The following is a 21,522-nucleotide window of genomic DNA, read 5'->3' as shown; positions in this document are numbered from 1 at the left end:
AATTGCCCTGCTTTTCTCTGCCCGCCCCAGTCTCTGGTAGCCACTGTTATATTCACTACATGCTGATTTCATGTCCTTTTTGTATATACTCCATAGTGGGATTGCTGGACCGCTATCTATCATCTATTACTGAACCCCTATTTAATGCCATATATAAAAATCAACTCAAAATGGATTAAAGACTTAAATGTTAGACCAGAAACTATGAAACTACTCATGGAAGAAAACATAGTAGAAACACTTTATGATGTTGGACTAGGCAAGGATTTTTTGAATAAGACCTAAATATATAGGTAACAAAAGCAAAAATAGACAAATGGGATTACATCAAACTAAAAGGCTTCTGCATGACAAAGGAGACAACAGAGCAAAAAGGCACCTTGCAGAATAGGAGAAAATATTTGCAGACTATGTATCTGACAAGATGTTAATATCCAGAGTGCAGGGAACTCAACTGCATAGCAAAAAGACAAACAATCCTATTTAAAATGGGCAAAAGACCTTGATAGACATTTCTCAAAAGAAGGCAAACAAATGGCTTATAGGTATATGAAAAAAATGGTCAATATCCGTCATTAATCAGGGATGGCAAATCGAAGTCGCAGTGAGATCTCATGTTACTCTAGATAGAATGGCAAAAAGACAAGATATCAAAAAGACAAAAGGTAATGTTGGCGAAGATGTGGAGAAAAGGGAACCTTGACATACTGTTGGTGGGAATGTAAGAGTGTAAATTTCAATTAATAAAGCCATTATGGAAAACAGTATGGAGGTTCCTCCAAAAATTCAAAATAGAATTATCTTGTGACTCAGCAATCCCACTACTAGGTATATATCCAAAGGAAATAAGTCTTAACTGAAATGAGTATCCACATTGTCAGTAAAAATCTTAAGACACTCAGTTCATTTCTGAAAGGAAAACTGGTTTGACTGTTGTGATCAACTGCATTATAGTTTAAAGAGGGAGTATTTTAGTCTCTTTCACTCACTGGCCGCCTTACTGAAATAGCAGGTTCTTGTGGACCAGCTTGTAAACTCGTTTATTTTTGTTTGAGATTCCTGAGGTATCTGTCTTTTCACTTACTGAGCTGCTGGTTCTAGGACGACTCATAAACTCCCCACTCATCTTCAGCAGGACTGTCAATCTTAAGAACACCAGCTATGATATGCCATGGGAAAAGTAACTTTTATTTCTGGTTTATGTAGTTTTTGTAAAATACAAATACCTGCTAAAATATTATTTATTTATTTATTTATTTATTATTTATTTATTTTTTGAGACAGAATCTTGCTCTGTCCCTCAGATTGGAGTGCAGTGGTGCGATCATGGCTCACTGCAGCCTTGAACTCCCAGGCTCAAGTGATCCTTCCACCTCAGCTTCCTGAGTAAGTGGAACTACAGGCACTTGCCACCACACCCTGCTAATTTTTGTATTTTTTATGGAAATGGGGTTTTGCCATGTAGTCCAGACTGGTCTTGAACTCCTGAGATAGAGCCATCTGCCTGCTTTGATCTCCCAAAGTGCTGGGATTACAGGTATGAGCAACACCCCTGGCAGGATGAATTCTTTTAGACCTTTCCACATGAAAAGCCTCCCCTAGCCCGGGTCCGGTGGCTCACGCCTTAATCCCAGCACTTTGGGAGGCCTAGGCGGGCGGATCGCGAGGTCAGGAGATCGAGACCATCCTGGCTAACACGTTGAAACCCCGTCTCTACTTAAAAATACAGAAAAAATTAGCCGGGCGTAGTGGCGGGCGCCTGTAGTCCCAGCTACTCGGGAGGCTGAGGCGGCAGAATGGCGTGAACCCCAGAGGCGGACCTTGTAGTGAGCCAAGATCGCGCCACTGCGCTCCAGCTTGGGCGACAGAGCAAGACTCCGTTTCAAAGAAAAGAAAAGACAAAAAAAAAAAAAAAAAAAAGCCTCCTCTACCACCCTGCTGTACCCCTACTCCCAGTTTCATAAGAATTGCTTGCTTGAATTTCAGGTTAAAGGCATCTAAAATTATTTTTGCCGTTTCTCAGCTCTTAGCACAATGCCTGGCATGTAGGACTCACCGGATAAACATTTAATAAATGAATGAGCAAATCTCGGTAGTAAAAATTATAAGGCCCGAGATATCTGTATTACTACAGCAGTGTATGAGCTCTGCAAATCTGAAATAGAGTATCACTTTTGTTTGATTTGAGGCGACATTTTATATTTTTAAATATATAAATTGAACTAAGATGGCAGGTCTTAATATTAGCAGAAGGAAAAATAGAGACTATCGTGATTTATAAAATAATGATTCTTAGGGTCATTAGTTACCCATGTTCTAAATAAGTATTTCTGGAAAGTACAACTCATTTTTCGATTTTTCACTTTTTTGCTAGTTCTTTTCATTCTGAAGTTAAGATATCTCCTTTACATATTATGTGTTGCCATGTCACTGAATTTTTAATCTTTGGTATTATCATGCTCTTCATATGACTCCTGAGTGTATGGACTAAAATGCAATATATCTTAGAAACTGGTCAGTTCTTAACAAAGACCTGATGGCATAGTCAGCTAACCATTTATCTATATCTCTTCTCTGGGCTCCACGAATTTTACTTCTAAGCAAACAAGCCATTTGGTTCAAATAATGTTACAGAGCTACAACTGCTAATTTGGTACAGTTGTCATCTTCCTAGAATAGCCCCAAGTTTGACTTGAAAAAGTAGTGTCTGAATCCCAGACAATGAGTTTCCTTTTATGCTGTGCGGGAAAGAAGAAAAAAGCAGTATTCCCAAGCTCCTTTCCAGTTCTGTGGATGAATTGCTTTACAATCACAGGGCAAGTTATTTTAATTGATTCTGCTAATTGTTAACCTAGTTTGAAGTATTTGAATACCACGTGGGCTTTGATGACCTTATGGTTGTTTAATAAATACCAAGTTATTGAACTAAAAATGCAATATGAATTCTTTATAGTTATGAAGACATTTTAGTTAATATTTAACATACATAGTAAATTGTTATGATTAAGCTTGGTGATAGTGTTGAAAGGAATGTAACTGTCTCTGAGCAGTGCTTATGTAAGTGTCCCTGGGAAGATATAAAATGTGTTGTGTTCTGTTGTTTTTTCTCCAATTAGTAGAGAAAAATTTCCTTGGTCAGACTTTTTTTTTTTTTTTTTAATGAGATGACAGTTTTCTCAATGATCAGACTTTAGGATGTTAGAAATGAAAATTTGCCTTCCTAGCAGGAAACTAGAGTTTAAATATCTAAAAGTACCAGAAAAAGGGTAAATGTTTATTTTTAAAATTTTAAAATGTTATCTGTTACTATTAGGTAATTAGAAAGCACTCGTTATAATAGAGTCTGTCATCCACTAAAGAAAAGGTTAGTGAAATACCTGAGAAGGCCCACTTGAGTAAACCCAGAACAGCTGTCTGTGCAGATGCTAAATTCCACGATTGATTCTCATTTTGGATTGCTGCTGTCTTCTTTTAGCAGCAATGGGCAAGTAAGTGTTGGTTTGAATAAAAAAATTAACATTGTCATTTCTGGTCCCCAGTAGTTTATGCTCCTAGATCTTCGTTTTTAGCCTGCTTTAGGTTTTTAAAATAATGCAAGATACATTTTTTACCTTTGGATCACTGACCCACAAAATCAATCAAGCACTAGACCCAAGTTAAAAATTATTTACTTGGTTGTGTCGAGAGAGAGATAGAGCGTGAGAGAGAGAGCATGCACTTTAGGAGGTTCAGATTACTTATTTAAAAATAAATAACAAGTAACCGAAAGCTTTATTAAGATATTCTACTCTTATTTTTTCTGTTTATTTTGGTCCTGTCTTTGGCCAGTTAGGAGGAAGTTAGCCACTAAGAGAAGATAGGATCAGAGGGAATCTTCATAGCCTCATTATGGCCAGGGACATCAGTTAAGGTTAATTTCAGTTGTGTAAGATAGATGAAAAAAAATAGCAGCTTATACAACACGGAGAGTTTATTTTGTTTTGTTTTCATATAGAAGTAGTCTGAAGATATGTAGTCCAGGACTGATAGGGCAGTTCCACAGAATGAAGGATCTAGACTCTTTCTTTCTGCTCTGTCGTCTTCTGCAAGTAGTTTTCACTCTCAAAGCTTCGTGGTCCTAGATGGTTGCTGGAGCTCTAGCGGTCATGTCTACATCCCATACAACAAGAAGGGCAAAAGGCTATGTCTTACCACTTGTCCTGCACAGCAGTTCACTTACATCTCATTTGGTCAGCACTTCAACAGTCCTGTATGGGAGTACAGGAAGGCAGAAGCTGAAGTCTTTTAACTGCGCATAATGCCCAGATCTTCCTACTGCAGGAAAAGGGGGCATTGGATATTGGGATCCACTTAGCAGCCTTTGCCATCTAGATTGTTGCTGTGATGCCTTTCTTCACTTTTTTTTTTTTCCTACTAACAAACTTATTAAAATAGCCATGCATTGGGCCCTAACTCCTTGACATCTCCAGAGTAGCTGGGATTACAGGCGTGAGCCACCATGCCTGGCTAATTTTGTATTTTCACTGTATTGACCAGGCTGGTCTCAAACTCCTGACCTCAAGTGATCCTCCTGCCTCGGCCTCCCAAAGTGCTGGGATTACAGACGTGAGTCACTATGCCCAGCCACTTATTTTTCTAGTAAAACAGGGTCTCACTGTGTTGCCCAGGCTGGTCTTGAATTCCTCAGCTCAAGGGATCTTCCCATCTTGGCCTCCCACAATGCTGGGATTACAGACGCTAGCCATCACACCCAACCTGATTTGATACACACAATGATAATAGTAGTTCATTAAAAAAAAAAAAAAGAGAGATGGGGTCTTGCTGTGCTGCCCAGGCTGGAGTGCAGTAGCTATTCACAGGTGCAGGTATGGCACACTACAGTCTCAAACTCCTGGACTCATGCTGTCCTGCCTCAAACTCTCAAGTAGCTGGGATTACAGGCATGCCACTGCCCAGCCTAGTTGTCCAGTTTTTTTAGAGGTGCTTTTTTTACTGCACCTCTTTTGTCAGAGAGACTTTGTGTTTTCTCTTTTGCCAGAGAGACTTTGTGTTTGTGTTTAAAAAATAATATTTACTCTTCTCCCCAAAAATATTACCATTGTAGACAGCTTTGAAAATATAGACAAGGAAAGACAAAAATGACCATCAGTTTTAATTCCAGATATTGTATAACTTGTTATATCACCATGACCAACATTTTGCTATTATACAGGCATGGGATATAAATTAAAAATACATTTACCAATGGGACCAAATTATATATAAAACTGCTTGTTAAAATTTACATTAGATCATGAGCCTTTTCTTTCATTATTAATATTCTTTGGAAATAGACTTTTTGTGACTCAATGGAATTCTGTTATTACCAATCAACTATTATTTATTTGACTGTTGTGAGACATTAGTTGTTTTGAGTGTCCTGTTTTTGAGACTTTTAACTTAAATTTGACAGTTTTACATCATTTTATTATTTTGGGTTCCTGGAAGTGGGATGATTGTTTAAAATTTGTTATTTTTAGATTGTTGGTGTGTATTGGTAAATTGCATCCAGAAAAGATTGGACCTTCAGCAGTGGATGACTAAGCTCATGACTTTGTATATCATTGAATATCATTTTTTTTTTGCCTTTGCTAGTTTAGATAATTAAAACATTGTATTTCTTTGCTTGATAGTAGAATAGCTTTAGCTTCAATAATATCATATTTTGTTTGTGAATTTCCTGAGCCCTTTGTTAAATTTCTTTTGGTAGAGTTTTTTTTTTTTTTTTTTCAAATCTTCTGTAATAAAATATCCTCCTGTATGTTTTTCTTAGTTTTCTATGGGATGTTTATAAATAATGTTCTGGTTTCATGTGGGTTAATCACTTTTTAACTTATTTGTCTTCAGCAGTTAATGTTCATAACTATTAATAGCTATTACCTCTGGTTTTGAAATTGAATAATTGTGATTCATTTACTCTTCTTAACCAACCTGGATATTGGATTTAAATATGATATGTTCACTCTTGTATTGCAACTGTCCTCTGAAAGAATCCCCTTGCATTGTATGAAATCAAATAGTCTCATGAAAATCTTGGTAAAACTAGGTCGTGTGTTCACAAATATAGTTATATTTGTGTTCCATTCATGCAGAGTTCCCCAAAGATACTTCATTGTTGATAAATTCCTGTACATTGCATGAAACAAAGCTGATGAATGATTTGTCATTTTTTGGCTTTAAATACTAATAAGTAAATGGACGTGTTTGTAAAAATATTTAATTATTTTTACATGTAATACATAAACTGAAGTGATACATTTGGGATAATTAGATAAGAGATAGATGACAACAACTTCGGAGTCTGTTGAAGTTTAGAATCTATGTACAGACACTAGTGAATAAATAATAGAAATTCACAGATCACTTCCAGATATGGGGAGAAGCACAGGTGATAGTTTGAAAGTCGTTTCATTTTTTTCTATTGAATATCTGTGTAAATATTGACTTCACTGTAATGACTAAGAAGAAGATAAATTAAAAGTCCAGTTTAATTATCTCTGGACATAGATCCAGGGGTCGATGGGTAATAAAGTACGTATCACCAACAGGACACATGTATACATATGTAACAAACCTGCAGGTTGTGCACATGTACCCTAGAACTTAAAGTATAATTAAAAAAATAAAATAATGAAAAATAAAGTACATATCACTCTGCCAATTTAGCACCTGAGGGCTCTATAAATAGTTGTATTTATCAGAGTGTTGAGGTGACATTGCTAAAAGTGAAATAACAAGATAGCTTTAAGAGAATCTTTTAGTGCCAAACCAAAGAAGCTTCAAATTAACTTTATAGTAGATCAGGTAGACTGTGAATTTTACTCACCCCTCCCCCATCTTCTGTTTCTTTTTTTCCCCCTTGACTTGACTGGGAAGATACATATCTGAGTAGATTGTGTACAATTGAATACTGTGTGTTATCAGAGGAGAGTTTCATGCTAAGCAGAGACCACAGAGTTGGGTGGGAGGAAGTGTATGAACTAAGTATAAATACTATTTGTAGTCTTCATTCCCCTCTGATTATAAACATTTGTATTATGAAGAATTTGAATACCTAAAAGGTATTCTGAAGTCTTGAGATAACCACCAACATTGTGATTCATTCTCTGTTCTTTCTCCACACACACACACACTCTACACACACACACACACAATTTTACATAATAGTGGCATTTTAGCTACTTTTTAACAAACTTTCTTCCTTCATAACAGACCCCATTCCTCCAACCCTGCCTACCTACGTAATCCAAACGTAATCCACTCTAACAGTCCAGTGCATATTATTCCTATCTTCTTCATACTAATAGAATCCTACATCACTGTTACATATACATACAGAGACATGAAGAATTCTGTCATTGTTCTATAAAAATTGGATTATATGACAAATACTTTTCGGCCTCTTGCTTATATCACTCATGGGAATCTTTCTAAATCACCCGGTATAATTGAAATTCATAACTGCGTAATATCCCATGATGTGAAAATACTCATTCTTTTATTGACAGGAGTTCAATTTGTTTCCTTTTCTTGGCCTCTGTGAATTATACTGCACTAAACCTTCCTGTACATATCATTAATTTGTTCATGGTTTCTGTAGAATTCTGTGATTTCTAATAAGTTTCACTTCTCCAAGACATTTTTGATAACATTGTTTTCCTGATTCTTTTCATTTCCTATGCAGCTACCAAAACTAAATAATTTTAGGAAAAAAAATGTAGGGGAAACATGATTGTCTAGCATCTCAGTAAAACTCACAGAAGTGGAATTGATTTAATAGATGCTGCCAGAATGCTATCCAAAAAGTCCGTAGCAATTCTCATTTCTATCATGGATGTGTGAGAATACCATTTCTCCAAATCTGTGTCAACCATAGTTTTTATAATGTTTTTAAAAAAATTTGCCAGCGTAATGGATATAAAGATCTTATTGCTGTGTTAATTTGCATTTCCCTGACTGTCGGTGATTTTGGGGGCTCTCTTTTTGTATATCTGTTCACCACTCGGACCTGCTCTTCTATGGATTAAAATCATACTTTCTGTTGGTTTTTCTGTTATCGGCTTGTTCTTGTCAATTTCTAGATGCTGTTTGTATATAATGGAAATATTTTCGCTTATTTACATTTTTCCTATCAAATGACCTAGTCTACATGTTTCCATTTAAGAGTTTTAAATTTTCACATGTACAGAGAAGTCTCTTGTTCCTGTTTTCAATCTTGTCTAAGAAAGGTTCCCTGACACCTAGATTGTACATGTAGTCTCTAAGATTTTCTGGGAAGATTAATTTTTTTTGTTTTTAATCCATCTGGAATTAATTTTTGCATATGATGTAAGATTTTTATTTTCTTCCAGGCTGTTGTGCCAGCCCATTTATTCAAAGACCTGTTTGTTCTTGATATGAACTATCTTTGCTAAATTTATTTTGCTCGTTTAGTAGTAGAAAAACACTTCAGCAACACCTGTCTTTCAGGGACTACCTTGGGCTGTGTTCCAGGGACACATAAAGTTAATGAAATCGGAAAACAATTATTTTATTCCTAAAGAAGTGAAGTTGTAGCTAGAACTGTTCCTGATCCTGACTTATCCTTCTTCTCCAGTGGCTATGAGAGGTCTGATATGTGTTTTTCCAAAGAAAATTTAAATACATTTTGAAGCCAGTGTACCCTGGTGAGTCTCTGAAGTAATAGTAACTTGTTAAATGCCTTCTAGAAGGATAGTCCAGATGCTTTGGCAGTAAGTTTTCTCCAGGGAAGAATTTGCTTTTAAAATGATACTTTACAAAGCTGCTGCTCAAGTAAGCGTGTGTGTGTGTGTGTGTGTGTGTGTGTTTCAGAATTTAAGAAGGATTTGCACGTTGCACTCAGCTTGACTACTTAGTTAAAAGTGTATTTCCCCCATTATTTTTTGTAGGAGGGGCAACTTTCACATGCTATTTTCAATGTATATATATGTCTCTTTCTTTGAAATCCCATAATGACCTACATCTGTCGACTTAAAAATTCTTAAATTTCTCTTACATTTTGTTTACTTTTCCCCCAATTTTTCATGGCCTTATCTTCCTGATTCCTCTTAATCTCACATGCAAAGACCGGAATGAAATCTACATTTTAGAAAAAAAAATGCAGGGCAATGTGAATCTCACATCTTAATGTCAAAACCCAGACTGAATAAATATAGGAGAAATGAGTGTGAGAAGAGGACTCATAACGTAGATTAGTCCCTGAGACTTTGTCTGCTACATAACCTTTGTGTAAGATTATAACAAAACCTTGATCCTGGATTCCATGCAGATTTTTATTAGGTTGGAGTTGTGTGTGTTTAAAAGTTTTATTACTTCCTTTTTCATATTTGTCTTTCTAAGCTGTCCAAGAGCAGAGAGCAGGAATCCTGTCTTGTCTTTGCACTGTTCATTTCACATGGTTCACATGATCTGGTGTGATGTTCCAATAGATGGATCAAAAATTTTGTCTGAATGACTCATCTACAGAATTGTTGGGATACTCCAGCCTATCCCTAAAGTATTTACAAGCTTCCCCGACTAATACACACACAGGTGCACACACTCTGTTCTTTACAGTCTGACTTTTTAGCAGGTTCTGGGCAAGGAAAGAAGTGATGATTCCAGCAGCCTCTTCCTGCTCAAGGAATTCAGAGTTCTTGCTCAGTCTCTGACTTTTCCAACCATCTCAACCCTGGAAGAGACCCAGCATATGAGAGTATGTCCTACTTTTAAGACTTAGTGAATTATATTTACATATATTAGCCTGATGGAAAGAGGTTGAAAAATACTCTGAGGCTTGTGAAGCCAATTCAGCATTAAAATTTTGCTGGGAAATCATTGAGATTTGGCTATACTATTTAATCAGAAGCTGTTAATTTGTCTGGTTGTATTGTAAGAATATATTTCAGAATGGAAATTAACATGTTTCATTGATTCTAAGGTATACATTTTAATATCTCCGAAATCAGCATGTATCTTATAACTAATAGTGTGACAGTTTTATCAACAGTCTTGGTTGTTGTCAAACAATGATTGTCTTGCAAGTGATGGCATTCTAAATTGTATGAATTATGGTAGTGCCATGGAGTATCTTTGGGTCCAGTAATTCCATGTGCAAAGCAAACATATGAAACAAAGACTTTTTGTGAATGTCCCAGTACAGGGTGGGAGATAATCTAAACTGAAAATCAAGTAGTATTCCCTGAACCCTCCATCCCTAATGGAGAAAGTGTTAGCTTACTCATTTAACAGCAGGTAAGATGAGGTCACTATTATATACAACCGTGGTGTAATTTTTTCTCATACTACATTTTCCAACTTTAAAGAATAAATTAATTTTCATATTCACCCCACCTCCCCTATGGATTCTGACTCTATGAAGGCAGAGATTGTGTATTTCATGTTCATCATTGTGTCCCCGGCACCTAACACAGTTTCCAAACTGTGTTACCTTGGTAACATGTAGGTGTTCAATAGAGCCTTGTTTAAGGAGTCTTCTTTGTACAATATACAACACACATGCACACAGGCATGTGCACACGCAGTGTAGTTGATTGAATGGGGGGCCTACCAAAAGATTTGTCCACATCAAAATCCCTGGAACCTGTGAATGTTACTTTCTTTTGAGAATAGATCTCTGCAAATGTAATTAACAGTCTTAAGAGGAGGTCATTCTGAATTACCTGAGTGGGCTTTAAATCCAGTGACAGTGTATTTATGAGCAAAAGGCAGACAGAGTTTTGACGCAGAAAAGGAGGCAGGGTAACAATGGTTGCAGAGATTGGGGTAATGCAGCCACAAACCAAGGCTTGCCTGAGCCACCAAAAGCTAGGAGAGGCAGGGAACAGAATCTCGCCTGTGCCTGCAGCTTGGTTTTGGACTTTCAGCCTCTAGAGCTATGAGAGAATACATTTTCTATTGTTTGATGTCATTCAGTTTGTGGTAGTTTATTATAGCAGTCGTATGGTTTGGCTGTGTCCCCGCCTAAATCTCATCTTGAATTGTAGCTCCCCTAATTCCCACATGTTATGGGAGGGGCCTGGTGGGAGATAATTGAATACTGGGTGCAGTTTCCCCATACTCTTCTCGTGGTAGTGAATAAGTCTCACGAGATATGATGGTTTTTTAAGAGGTTTCTCCTTTTGCTTGGTTCTCATTCTCATTCTCCCTGCGGCCACTTAAGACATGCTTTTCACTTTCCACCATGATTGTGAGGCCTCCCCAGCCACATGGAACTGTGAGTCTGTTAAACCTCTTTTTCTTTATAATTACCCAGTCTCAGGTATGTCTTTATCAGCAGCATGAAAATGGACTAATACAAGCAGTCACAGTAAACCTGTTACAGACACATACTCAAGCACACACCCACGTGTCAACACACACACACACACATATATAAGTTTCATTACCCTATAGTTAATAACATGCCAAGTTTCTTAAACAAAAAAACTTATAAGTGTAAAACCTCCTTCTCTGGATTTTCAAAGTAACAGTTTCCCCTAACATTCATCAATAGGCTGATGGGTAAGTGGGAGTATGGTATGTGGTTTCCACAATGCTATTCACTTAACAGCTGTGGAGCATGTGCCTGCTGCTGTGCAAGCACAGAACAAGGGCTAGGCGCCCAAAGATGAATACATGTGATACTCATTCTCAAGGGGTTCAGAGGCCCACTGAATAGGTAGGTTCTTAGACAATTAAACGCTGTCATGTGATAAGCAAGGAAATGTTTCAGCCCAGAGGCCAGTTAGTGTTGCCGACAACGCTTGGGACAGATTTTACAGAAAACATTAATTGACCACTGAACTAGTTGTTGAATGACTAGAATTTTGCGAGGTTTTAAAGAGGAAATGGTGGCCTGACAAAGTTTGGAACGCCCTGAACAGAGGCATGTGAGGGGAGGGCAAGTTGGGAAACAGATTTTGAAGAACCATAATATACTGACGTTTGACCTTTCTCCTCTGGCTAACCTGGTGGTTCTTAACTTCCCTTCCCCTTCCGGGACACAAGTAACACATGGTGTTACAACAGAATGGATTGCAACAGAATTCACTGGGGTCCTAAATTTGATGAACTCTATTATAAAAATGGTTAACTAACAAACTACAATGATGTATGTTATAATCATATGTAAGCTGCTAACATCAGTAGAGTCTCAGGAGGGACTTGATGCAGTATCTTGGGCCATGTGCACATCTTGGCTAGCTAGTGATGACCTCCATCTCTTCTCCATCCCAAGAAAGCATGTCAGGATATGAGTGAAAGTCAGGTCTTCATAGAACTTGAATTAACTCTAAACTTGAATTAACTCTAATTTTTATTTTAAAAATACCTTTTTCACAGATTTCAGTATTTTACTAAATGCTAGTATCAAGCAACATTCTGCAGCTGGCTCTGTCACTGCATCATGTTGAAGATCATTGTCCAGGCACATGGCTCATCCTCATTCCTGTGGTACCTCGCACAGTGCCTGTTTGCAAACATGCCCCTCCAGTATTTGTTATGCAAACAGTGGGAAGTGCTGAAGGGCTGTAAATATGGGAAAGGCCCAGATTTTTAAAAATTATTTAACAAGGGTTATTCTGGTCATTTTGGAAGATCATTTAGAGCAGAAAAAGTTTGGAATTAGACAATATTTGGAAGCTGTAGGGTTTATAATCAAGGAGAAAGAGCGCCTCTAGCCAAAACTAGATTTGTGGGAATGTAGTGGAGCAGGGTGAGTGGGAAATATTTTAACTTAAGATTTCCAGGATTAATAACTGGATAATGGGACATGAGGAAGAGGGAAGCATTAACTAGTCCTGAGGTTACTGGCTTGGGTGCTAATGCCCTTAACAGAGATAGAGAAGCAGGTCGCAGGTGGGTGTATTAGGCAGAGTAGGCCAGATTAGGTGGTGGTAACAACTCCAAAGTGTTAGTTGGTTTAAAACAGTAAGGGTTTATTGCTCACTTGTACTGCATGAAATTTTGAAGATTAGAATAGCTGTAGGAATAAGAAATAATAATTTTGGTCTTCATAGTTGAGATGAAACGAGCTGGCTTAGGGGGTGGGGGGGTAGGGGCTCTGCACTCCATCATCATCCTCATTGAGGATCCCAGGCCTAAAAGCCTTAGTTTGTGCTTCCATGGTTGTTTTCATTCTTGTTTTTGTTTGAGACAGGGTCTCACTGTGTCATCCAGGCTGGAGTGCAGTGTCACGATCATGACTCACTGCAGCCTCAGCCTCCCAGGCTCAAGTGATTCTCCCACCTCAGCCCCTGTAAGTAGCTGGGACTATAGGTGTGTGCCACCACACCTGACTAATTTAAATTTTTTTTTTTTAATAGAAATGAGGTTTCCCTATGTTGCCCAGGCTGGTCTCAATCTCGTGGGCTCAAGCAGTTCTCCTGCCTCAGCCTCCCAAAGTGCTGGGATTACCACAGTAGTTGAGGAAAGATAGAATATGGTAAGTCATGCCCTGGCCCCTTAAAGTTTCTGCTCAGAAGCGATGCACCTTGTATCCCTCTTACATGTCATTGTTAGTGGCAAGTCCCATGGCGACACCTAACTTTCAACAGGGCGAGGTACCATCTTTCCATATGCTGGGATTAAGACTCCAGTAACTGTTAAAGGCTGGAGGGATGGGAAAGCAGCAAGGTAATTTGTGGCTATGTTGAGGTATTGAAGGGGAAATTCAGTTCAGGAGTCAGAAATGTGCGCTTGCATCTTGAGAGAGTTCAGGGCTAGAGAAATAATACTGGGAGACTTCAAAGTAGTGGTCATAAATCAAGCCATGGAGTGAATCACATTGATCAAGAGGGAATTGAGCCAGTGCTGATGATGGTAAAGATCAAGGTTAATGTTTGTGGTTACAAATGTCGCAACCCCTAAACAGTTTTTTTTTTTTTTTAAGCAGCTTATTAGAACTTTTAAATAATTTTATGTAACAGTTGGCATAGGGGTTGAATTAATCACTTAAACAGGATTTAGCTTTTTTAAACTCCAGAATTGCTGACTTGCATTTAGGGATTTAAAAGATACCCTTAGATTTTTACAGTAGGATTTCAGCCAGTTTTCTAATCCAGCAGGGAAGAAAAAGTATTGCAAAGGATAGCCTTTATAGTTGGAACAGAAGATCAGTTATAAGTTGATTGATACTGATTGCTGACTACTCAGAATATTAGAATATATTCAAAAATTTTCTGACTGGTTGTGCCACAGACAGCAAGATATTAGCTTAACCTTACTGTAATAATACTCTTTTTGTAGCTCCAATTACTGGCAAATGGAGGTAGTTAATGGCACCTTTTCCCATTGGCTAGTGTTCATACATAAGGAGACTTGCTTTTTCTCTCTATTCTTTTTAAAGGTTCCTATGCCTTTGCCTGACCAACCTCCATAGGGCTCTCCAACTAAATTATTCACCTTTTAAACTTTTTATGTAGACATTGGTGATTACCCAAAATAGACTCTCCTCCCTTCAAGATTATGTATTAACAGGAAAATGAAAAAAAAAAAAAAAAAAAAAAAGCCTGGTTTACTGCATGTCACCATTCTCTCTGCAAAGGAAATTTTGAAGAATTAGAATAGTTGTAATGATAAGAAATAATAATTCTGGTCTTCACAGTTGAGATGAAAGAATATTTATTAAACTTCTACCACGCCTGCCCCACAACCCTTTGTTTTTTTGAGACAGAATCTCACTCTGTTGCCCAGACTGGAGTGCAGTAGCACAATCACAGCTCACTGCAACCTCAGCCTCCCACCTCAGCCTCTTATGTAGCTGGGTCTACAGGTCCCACCACACCCAGCTAATTTTTTTTAATATATATTTTTTGTAGAGATGGGGTTTCGCCATGTTGTCTAACTCCTGGGCTCAAGCAATCCACTTGCTTCCGCCTGCCAAAGTGCTGGGATTGCAGGTATGAGCCACCATGCCCAGCCTAAACTACTTTTTAGTAACACTTTACTATGAATGATTAAAAACTTAAAAAGGAAGCTATAGCTTTTACCTTCTTACCAAAGGCACTTAAAATTGTTAAAAGTAACTCTTCCATGTTCCCGCAAACAAACAAATCCACTGGTGTTTCTTTCTCTATAATAATTATAGTTAGCGTTCATTGAGGACTAATTATAGTGCCAGCTGTTGTACAACACTTTACGTACATTATCTCATTTACTTCTCAAGAGCTCTTTAACATAAGGAATAATTTGCTCAAGGTCACATGGCTGAAAAGCCGAGAAGCCAGCAACGGAGGCAGTTCTAGAGCTTGTACTTTAAACTCTGGCCTGCCTTTCCTAATTCTCAGACCAACAAGTAGTGTTTTCCCATTCGTACTGCTTATCATAAAATGAAAGAGTCTTCTGTCCATCATCTTTATTGAAAGTTGAACCACTGTAGGCAGAAATATCAAGGATAGGTCTGATCCCACTAATTGAAATAAAAAGAACCATGAGAGCCTCACAGAATTGTTAATAGAGGATGGGAACTCAACTGGACCTTGGGGATTACTCACTGAAGAAGGTTTTCCATTTTGAGTGTTTATTGTCTTCCTACCCCAGTCTCCCCAACAAGAAAGACTTGGGGTGGAAAGTGACATGTAACAGCAAAGTAAGAACTGTTTGCATTTTTCCTTCTTGGTTTGTAAAAGACTTGTTCCCAAATTGTCCTCAAAGGTACATAAATACATACATATGATATTTGTATATATAAACACATATGTATAGTAATATCCTTCATTTACCTTGGGGTGAGACTTGAAGAAACTCCAGCCTTCTTTCTAGAGAGCCTCTGCTTCTGATATTTACCTGTCACAAAGCTCATACCTGCTGTCAAACCCTTTCCCTTAACTGAGGAGCAGTGCATTTTACGATTGTGGAGTAGAGTAAGTAGCAAATGCTGTGGAAACTAAGCAGAAACAGGCCAGTGCCATCATAAATGACAAGAGCATAACAGACATGATCAGGGATGTGGTCAGGTCCTACTTAGGTTCTGACATCAACAGATAATCTCCCCTCCCCCAGTATACATTTGTACCAGGTGATAATTTTACATATTTTATTGATTACAGCATTAGCAGTGATTCTTGCTTAGCTTTTTGGAGATCCTATGAAAGCTACAAATGAACATAGGTATAAACACAGTTCTTCACATAATTTCAAAGTATTCATGGACCACCCTCCACCTGCATGAAGCCAAGGACTCAGACCCTGAGCTAGAGTGTTCTGACATTGCATGGTTCCTGGACAGCACCTCACTGTGGGGGCGAATCCCCATGCAGAGTTCAGTCACTGATGAAATTAAGAGTGGAAAGGCCCTTTTATTTTATCATTTTATATTAAAACCTTTAGTTTGCTGGCTAGCATTCAATAGGTAGTGGTTTTATCAGAGTGGGAGTAGAGGAGGTGGCAATGCTTTGGGGGTAGGAAATGATAGAGAAGGCTTCTCAAAAATGAAATATGTGGTGGTCATACAAATCTGATTTTGCTTTCAGTTCTCCCCTACCAAATGGCAATGAGTTTACCCTAAGCCAGGGGTTGGCAGACGGGCCCATGGGCCGAACTTGGCCTACTGTCTGTTTGAGTAAGTGAAGTTTTATTAGAACACAGCACACCTATTTGTTCACCTCGTGTCTGTGGTTGTGTTTGCACTACAGTAGCAGAAGTAGAGGTATGATAGAGACTTTATAGGCCACAGGCCTAAAGTCTTTACTACCTGGCACTTGACAGAAAAAGTTCACCAAAGCCTTATCCTGTGCCATCTGTTCTTACCAGTTTTCTTTGAGACCAGTGTTTTTCATCTACACAGATGAAAGTAGAGATGTCTATAGATTCTATAAAACTAATGTGGATTTAGGCCAGTCTTATGTATAGAAACTCCAGCCTTCTTTCTAGAGAGCCTCTACTTCTGATATTTACCTGTCACAAAGCCATACCTGTTGTCAAATCCTTTCCCTTAACTGAGGAGCTGCATTTTACAATTATGGAGTAGAGTAGCAAATGCTATGGAAACTAAGCAGAAACAGGCCAGTGCCATCACAAATGACAAGTAAGAGCATAACAGACATGATCAGGGTTGTGGTCACACTTAGGTTCTGACATCAACAGATAATCTCCCCTCCCCTAGTATATATTTGTACCAGGTGATAATTTTATGTATTTTATTGATTACAACATTAGCAGTGATTCTTGCTTAGCTTTTGGAGATCCCGTGAAAGCTGCAAATGGATATAGTTATAAACACAGTTCTTCACGTAATTTCAAAGTATGCATGGACCACCCTCCGCCTGCGTGAAGCCAAGGACTCAGACCCTGAGCCCTTAATAGTGCTTTGATAAATGGTAGGTGTTTCTTTGACAGTGGGGCAAGAGAGATCCCACAATAAATCTGTTTAGAAACACACTATAGCAATTCTTTATTATCTGTGTCCATATTATTTATTTGTGAAATGACATAATTTTCATTTTACACCAGGTTCTCCAGTGCTCTCTTACAGTATACTTAGCCAATGCCAACTGAATTACTGCATATAACACACGGTGTAGGATTAGGAAGGCAACACTTCAGTAATAACAAAGAATTTCAACAACATAACTTCTAAATTATGTAGTTTCTTGGTTCATCCATGACACATCTTTTAATTAATATTATTTAAGAAATGTCTGTAGAAATAAAAACAATTTCGTGAACAATTTTGTGAAGAAATGTCTGTAGAAATAAAAACAGTTTTGCGAATAAAAACAATTTCATGTGTAAAGCGGATGGGGAAGTATAAGGTCGCTACCCTCAAGAAATTTCAAAATGTGGTACTTTTAGTACTGAAGTTACATCATTTCTTACAACTGTTTCTGTAAATTTGAAAGATTTAAAAAGGACCAAATCTGTACCAATCCTGAGAGGTAACAAGTCATAATTTATTATTTTCCTGTAAAATAGTTTTCTAGACTTCACCACTAGACTGATATGATGTGACAAAAAAATATTGCATTAATATTAATTTGACTATGTATCTTCTTTTAAAAGGCTTACTTTTCTATAAAGTCAAGGGAATTTATAATATGGGGAGAAGGAGTGTTTGCCCGTAAGACTACGTCTGAGAAATTTATTTGACGAATGGTTTTGTGTAATAAGCTTTTATTTTTTATTTATTTATTTATTTTTTTGAGACGGAGTCTTGCTCTGTCGCCCAGGCTGGAGTGCAGTGGCCGGATCTGAACTCACTGCAAGCTCCGCCTCCCGGGTTCACTCCATTCTCCTGCCTCAGCCTCCCGAGTAGCTGGGACTACAGGCGCCCGCCACCTCGCCCGGCTAGTTTTTTGTATTTTTTTAGTAGAGACGGGGTTTCACCGTGTTAGCCAGGATGGTCTCGATCTCCTGACCTCGTGATCCGCCCGTCTCAGCCTCCCAAAGTGCTGGGATTACGGGCTTGAGCCACCGCGCCCGGCCGATAAGCTTCTAAATATGCAAAAGTAAAACTTCAAAAGTAGAGAATTTAGTTGAATGTTTTGATATATAAATAAGTTAGCCAGTTTCTTAAAGGTATGTATGTATATATGTAATTCCAACCAGGAAATAGTCTTAAATTTGGTAATATTTTATTCAGAAATTTGGCTCAAAACATGGAGGAATAGTGTAGTAAATGTAAATGAATTATCAGAAACCCACGCACAGCTTCCTACTGAATGTAAATTAGGTGGTGATGGTTGCTGTGAAATGGTTGTAACTGCTGTTTGTGCACACTTGTAATAGAAACCGTGTATATAGTTTTAAAAGCAGCAAAGTTGCATGTAATTAGTGCTCTCTATGGATACAGGACAATCAGGGCCATTGATGGCCTGTGGCAGTTGAGCCTGCTGGGATGATGTATACAGTAAACGTCCTTTAATAAGATACTGCTCCTCAGTTACTGTTTGGAGGTTGTGCCTGATGACACTCACCACGGCTGGATTTTTTGTTTCCACTCTGTACTCACAGAGAGTTTTACCATCCCAGTGTCTGGAAGTTTTAACCCCACATTTATTTACCTAGAATAATTATAGGAATTGCAAGGGGATTTGAGAAAAAGTGTAGATGGAAGCAATATTAATCAGCTCAGGAAGCCTCATACAAGACATATTGATGAACTCACAATTATAACAAAATAGGGAAATAGAGAAATATTGGTCCTACATTCGTCAACTTCGGTTTTTTGTTTGCCTTGGAAGTTGTTATTCTTTTGAACCACAGTCAGATACAGATTTCATTTCCAATTTCCTCTTGTCCCTGTATGTGAACTTGGGAAATTAAGAAACTTTTCTGATTTTGTTTCCCTCTTTGGAGAATCCCAGCATCCCGGTTTGGCCAGGATAGTCCAGTTTGCATTTCTTATGCCCTTTCTCATTCTCAGAAGTGTCTTGGATTGGACAATACATTGTATGGAAATTGTATTTATAGGTGAAGTGGAGATAATACCTACCTCCTTGTCTTGTTGTGATGATTAAATGAAATAATATAAAGTGAACACTGTGGTGCTTTTGGTTTACAAAAATTTTGTTACAGCAGATAACCTTGAATATTGTGTTAATGGTGAGCAATTCTATTGTTACACACACACACACACACACACACAATGGGGAACTTGCAGTCTGAGAAATGGATAGACTATTTTGGTAGCCATTTATTGTGTACTAGTAATCAACAGTCCCTGTGTTTTGAAAGGAATAATTACTACTGTATTTATGTCATTAGAGATTTCTACTGCACAGCTCTGTGTATCATTGTTTCAGTGTCTCCATCTGTTATTTGAATTAATTTGAAGGCTGTGCTACCCCCCATGGAAGAGCATCATGTAAAATTAAGAGCATTTCTCTTGATGAGCAACATGCATTTTACCTCAACATGATACTTCCTGGAATAACATGGTTCTGCTACTGAAATAATTTGTGAGACTAATTTCTACCATGCTGCTATTGCCTTAACCTATATGTTTTTGCCAGAAAAATGAATTTAGTTTAATACCCTATGGCTTGATTCTGGGATTATTATATATGCATATCAGATATTTATGACTTACTACAGGGATTTTAAACTTTTTTAGGAGGTGGAAATAATTTATTATGCTCTAGTAAGATGACTGAGCATTAGATTCCTGCAAAACAAACTAAATCACATTTACACATACAACTTTGACTAGTTAAACTAGGAGTCTTTAGCTTCAACCAGTCAGCTTGATTATGTTTCGTCAGAAGACTTCTGGTTTATATTCATTAATTTATGAACTTGAAATATTACTATAGCAATAGCTTTGACAAGACTATTGATACCATTCATTTTATTTTCTTTCTCTTTTTAAAAGAACAATGTGAATGGGGTTCTGGGGGAGAATATATACCCCTATTGGAGGAGCAGACTGCTGGTAAGCATTTCTGGTGAACTATTTTACACAGGGATCGTAGGTGTACTGCTTACAAATCAGTTCTTTTATCTTCATGAAAGATGCCCAGATAATAGCTCTTCAGCCTTTTTTTGGGGGGGGGAAGCAGGGGTTGATCCTGAGTGAAAGCAATATATCTTTTAATAATTCTGTAATTTACCCTTTTTACTAATGAGCGTATATTTTCCCACCTGCATTCATTAGTTTGTATAGATGCTGATGCCTTTCCAAAATGAGAAATCAAAGAGCAGGTTTGCTTTGGGGAGTGGGAAAAGTAAGATGATGAGGTCAGGGGTTGAATGTGCTGACTTTGAGTTGCTGATGGGACACCCAAGTGGAGATGTACCCCAGGTGGTGGTTTTCTCTCTCATTCACCTGTGCACATCCATGGGCACAGGCGTTCTGGGATCTCAGGTCATGGACAGAGCCATACTGATGGTTGGGAAGGGAGGCAGGATACATGCTCCAAGGAGGAAGTATTGCCTATGCTGAGTCTTGAAGAAGAGATAGGAATTAAGCCAGATGAAGAGGGCCTGCTTTATTTCCCTGTATCTCTTAAACATGTCTATTAATTTTATAAAGTCATACCCACTTAAATGTTTGTGCCTTAGGAACATATGCATTTGATCTAGAATTTGCTGAACCAGCCCATCTAGGAAAAGGGATATAGAGAGTTTTTCACTTGCTAGCAGTAGGTTAATTCATCAGGGCAGGTTGGAAAGAGCTGGGGTGAGACCTGGCATTGTTAGGTGTTTAGAATTCCCAGGGATAGCTTAGTTCAGCTGGTTTTACTGTGATTCTTTCTGTTTTTTGGAAGTATTAACCCTCTTGATGGTTATTTCTCATATGATGACTATACTTAAACCAGAATAGAATGTGAAATTTCTAGTGACTCCCAAATATGCAGTGGAATTGCTGCTGTTATTTTGATATCTGGCATGATCATAGAATCATCCCCTTGAAACCAGAGGCCTTGTTTTCCTAGCACCCTAGCCAAGCAGTTAACATAGGTGGCAACGGAGGTTCACAGAGCCATTGTCTTTTAGCAAGCCTGGGGGGCAAAAGCAGAGCAGGATTTGAGCCCCTTAACTCTG

General features: G+C 38.0%; 1 protein-coding gene across 3 annotated transcripts in view; it reads left to right on the top strand.

The window, feature by feature from the left end:
- Positions 1–21,522, top strand: part of GAREM1 (GRB2 associated regulator of MAPK1 subtype 1) — a 200,899-nt gene that overhangs the window by 7,601 nt on the left and 171,776 nt on the right. Inside the window, exon 2 of one of the 3 annotated variants that reach the window (XM_030926065.1) lies at positions 13,365–13,483. The exons of the other annotated variants lie outside the window; for them this stretch is intronic. The gene's annotated coding sequence lies outside the window, so the exon portion shown is untranslated. The remainder of the gene's footprint in view (positions 1–13,364; positions 13,484–21,522) is intronic. 3 annotated transcript variants of the gene reach the window in all.

This window comes from Rhinopithecus roxellana, chromosome 21 (assembly GCF_007565055.1).
Source record: "Rhinopithecus roxellana isolate Shanxi Qingling chromosome 21, ASM756505v1, whole genome shotgun sequence".
Lineage (NCBI taxonomy): Eukaryota > Metazoa > Chordata > Mammalia > Primates > Cercopithecidae > Rhinopithecus > Rhinopithecus roxellana.
Note: the sequence above shows the minus strand (reverse complement) of the source record. Positions and strands in the feature narration are given on the sequence as shown.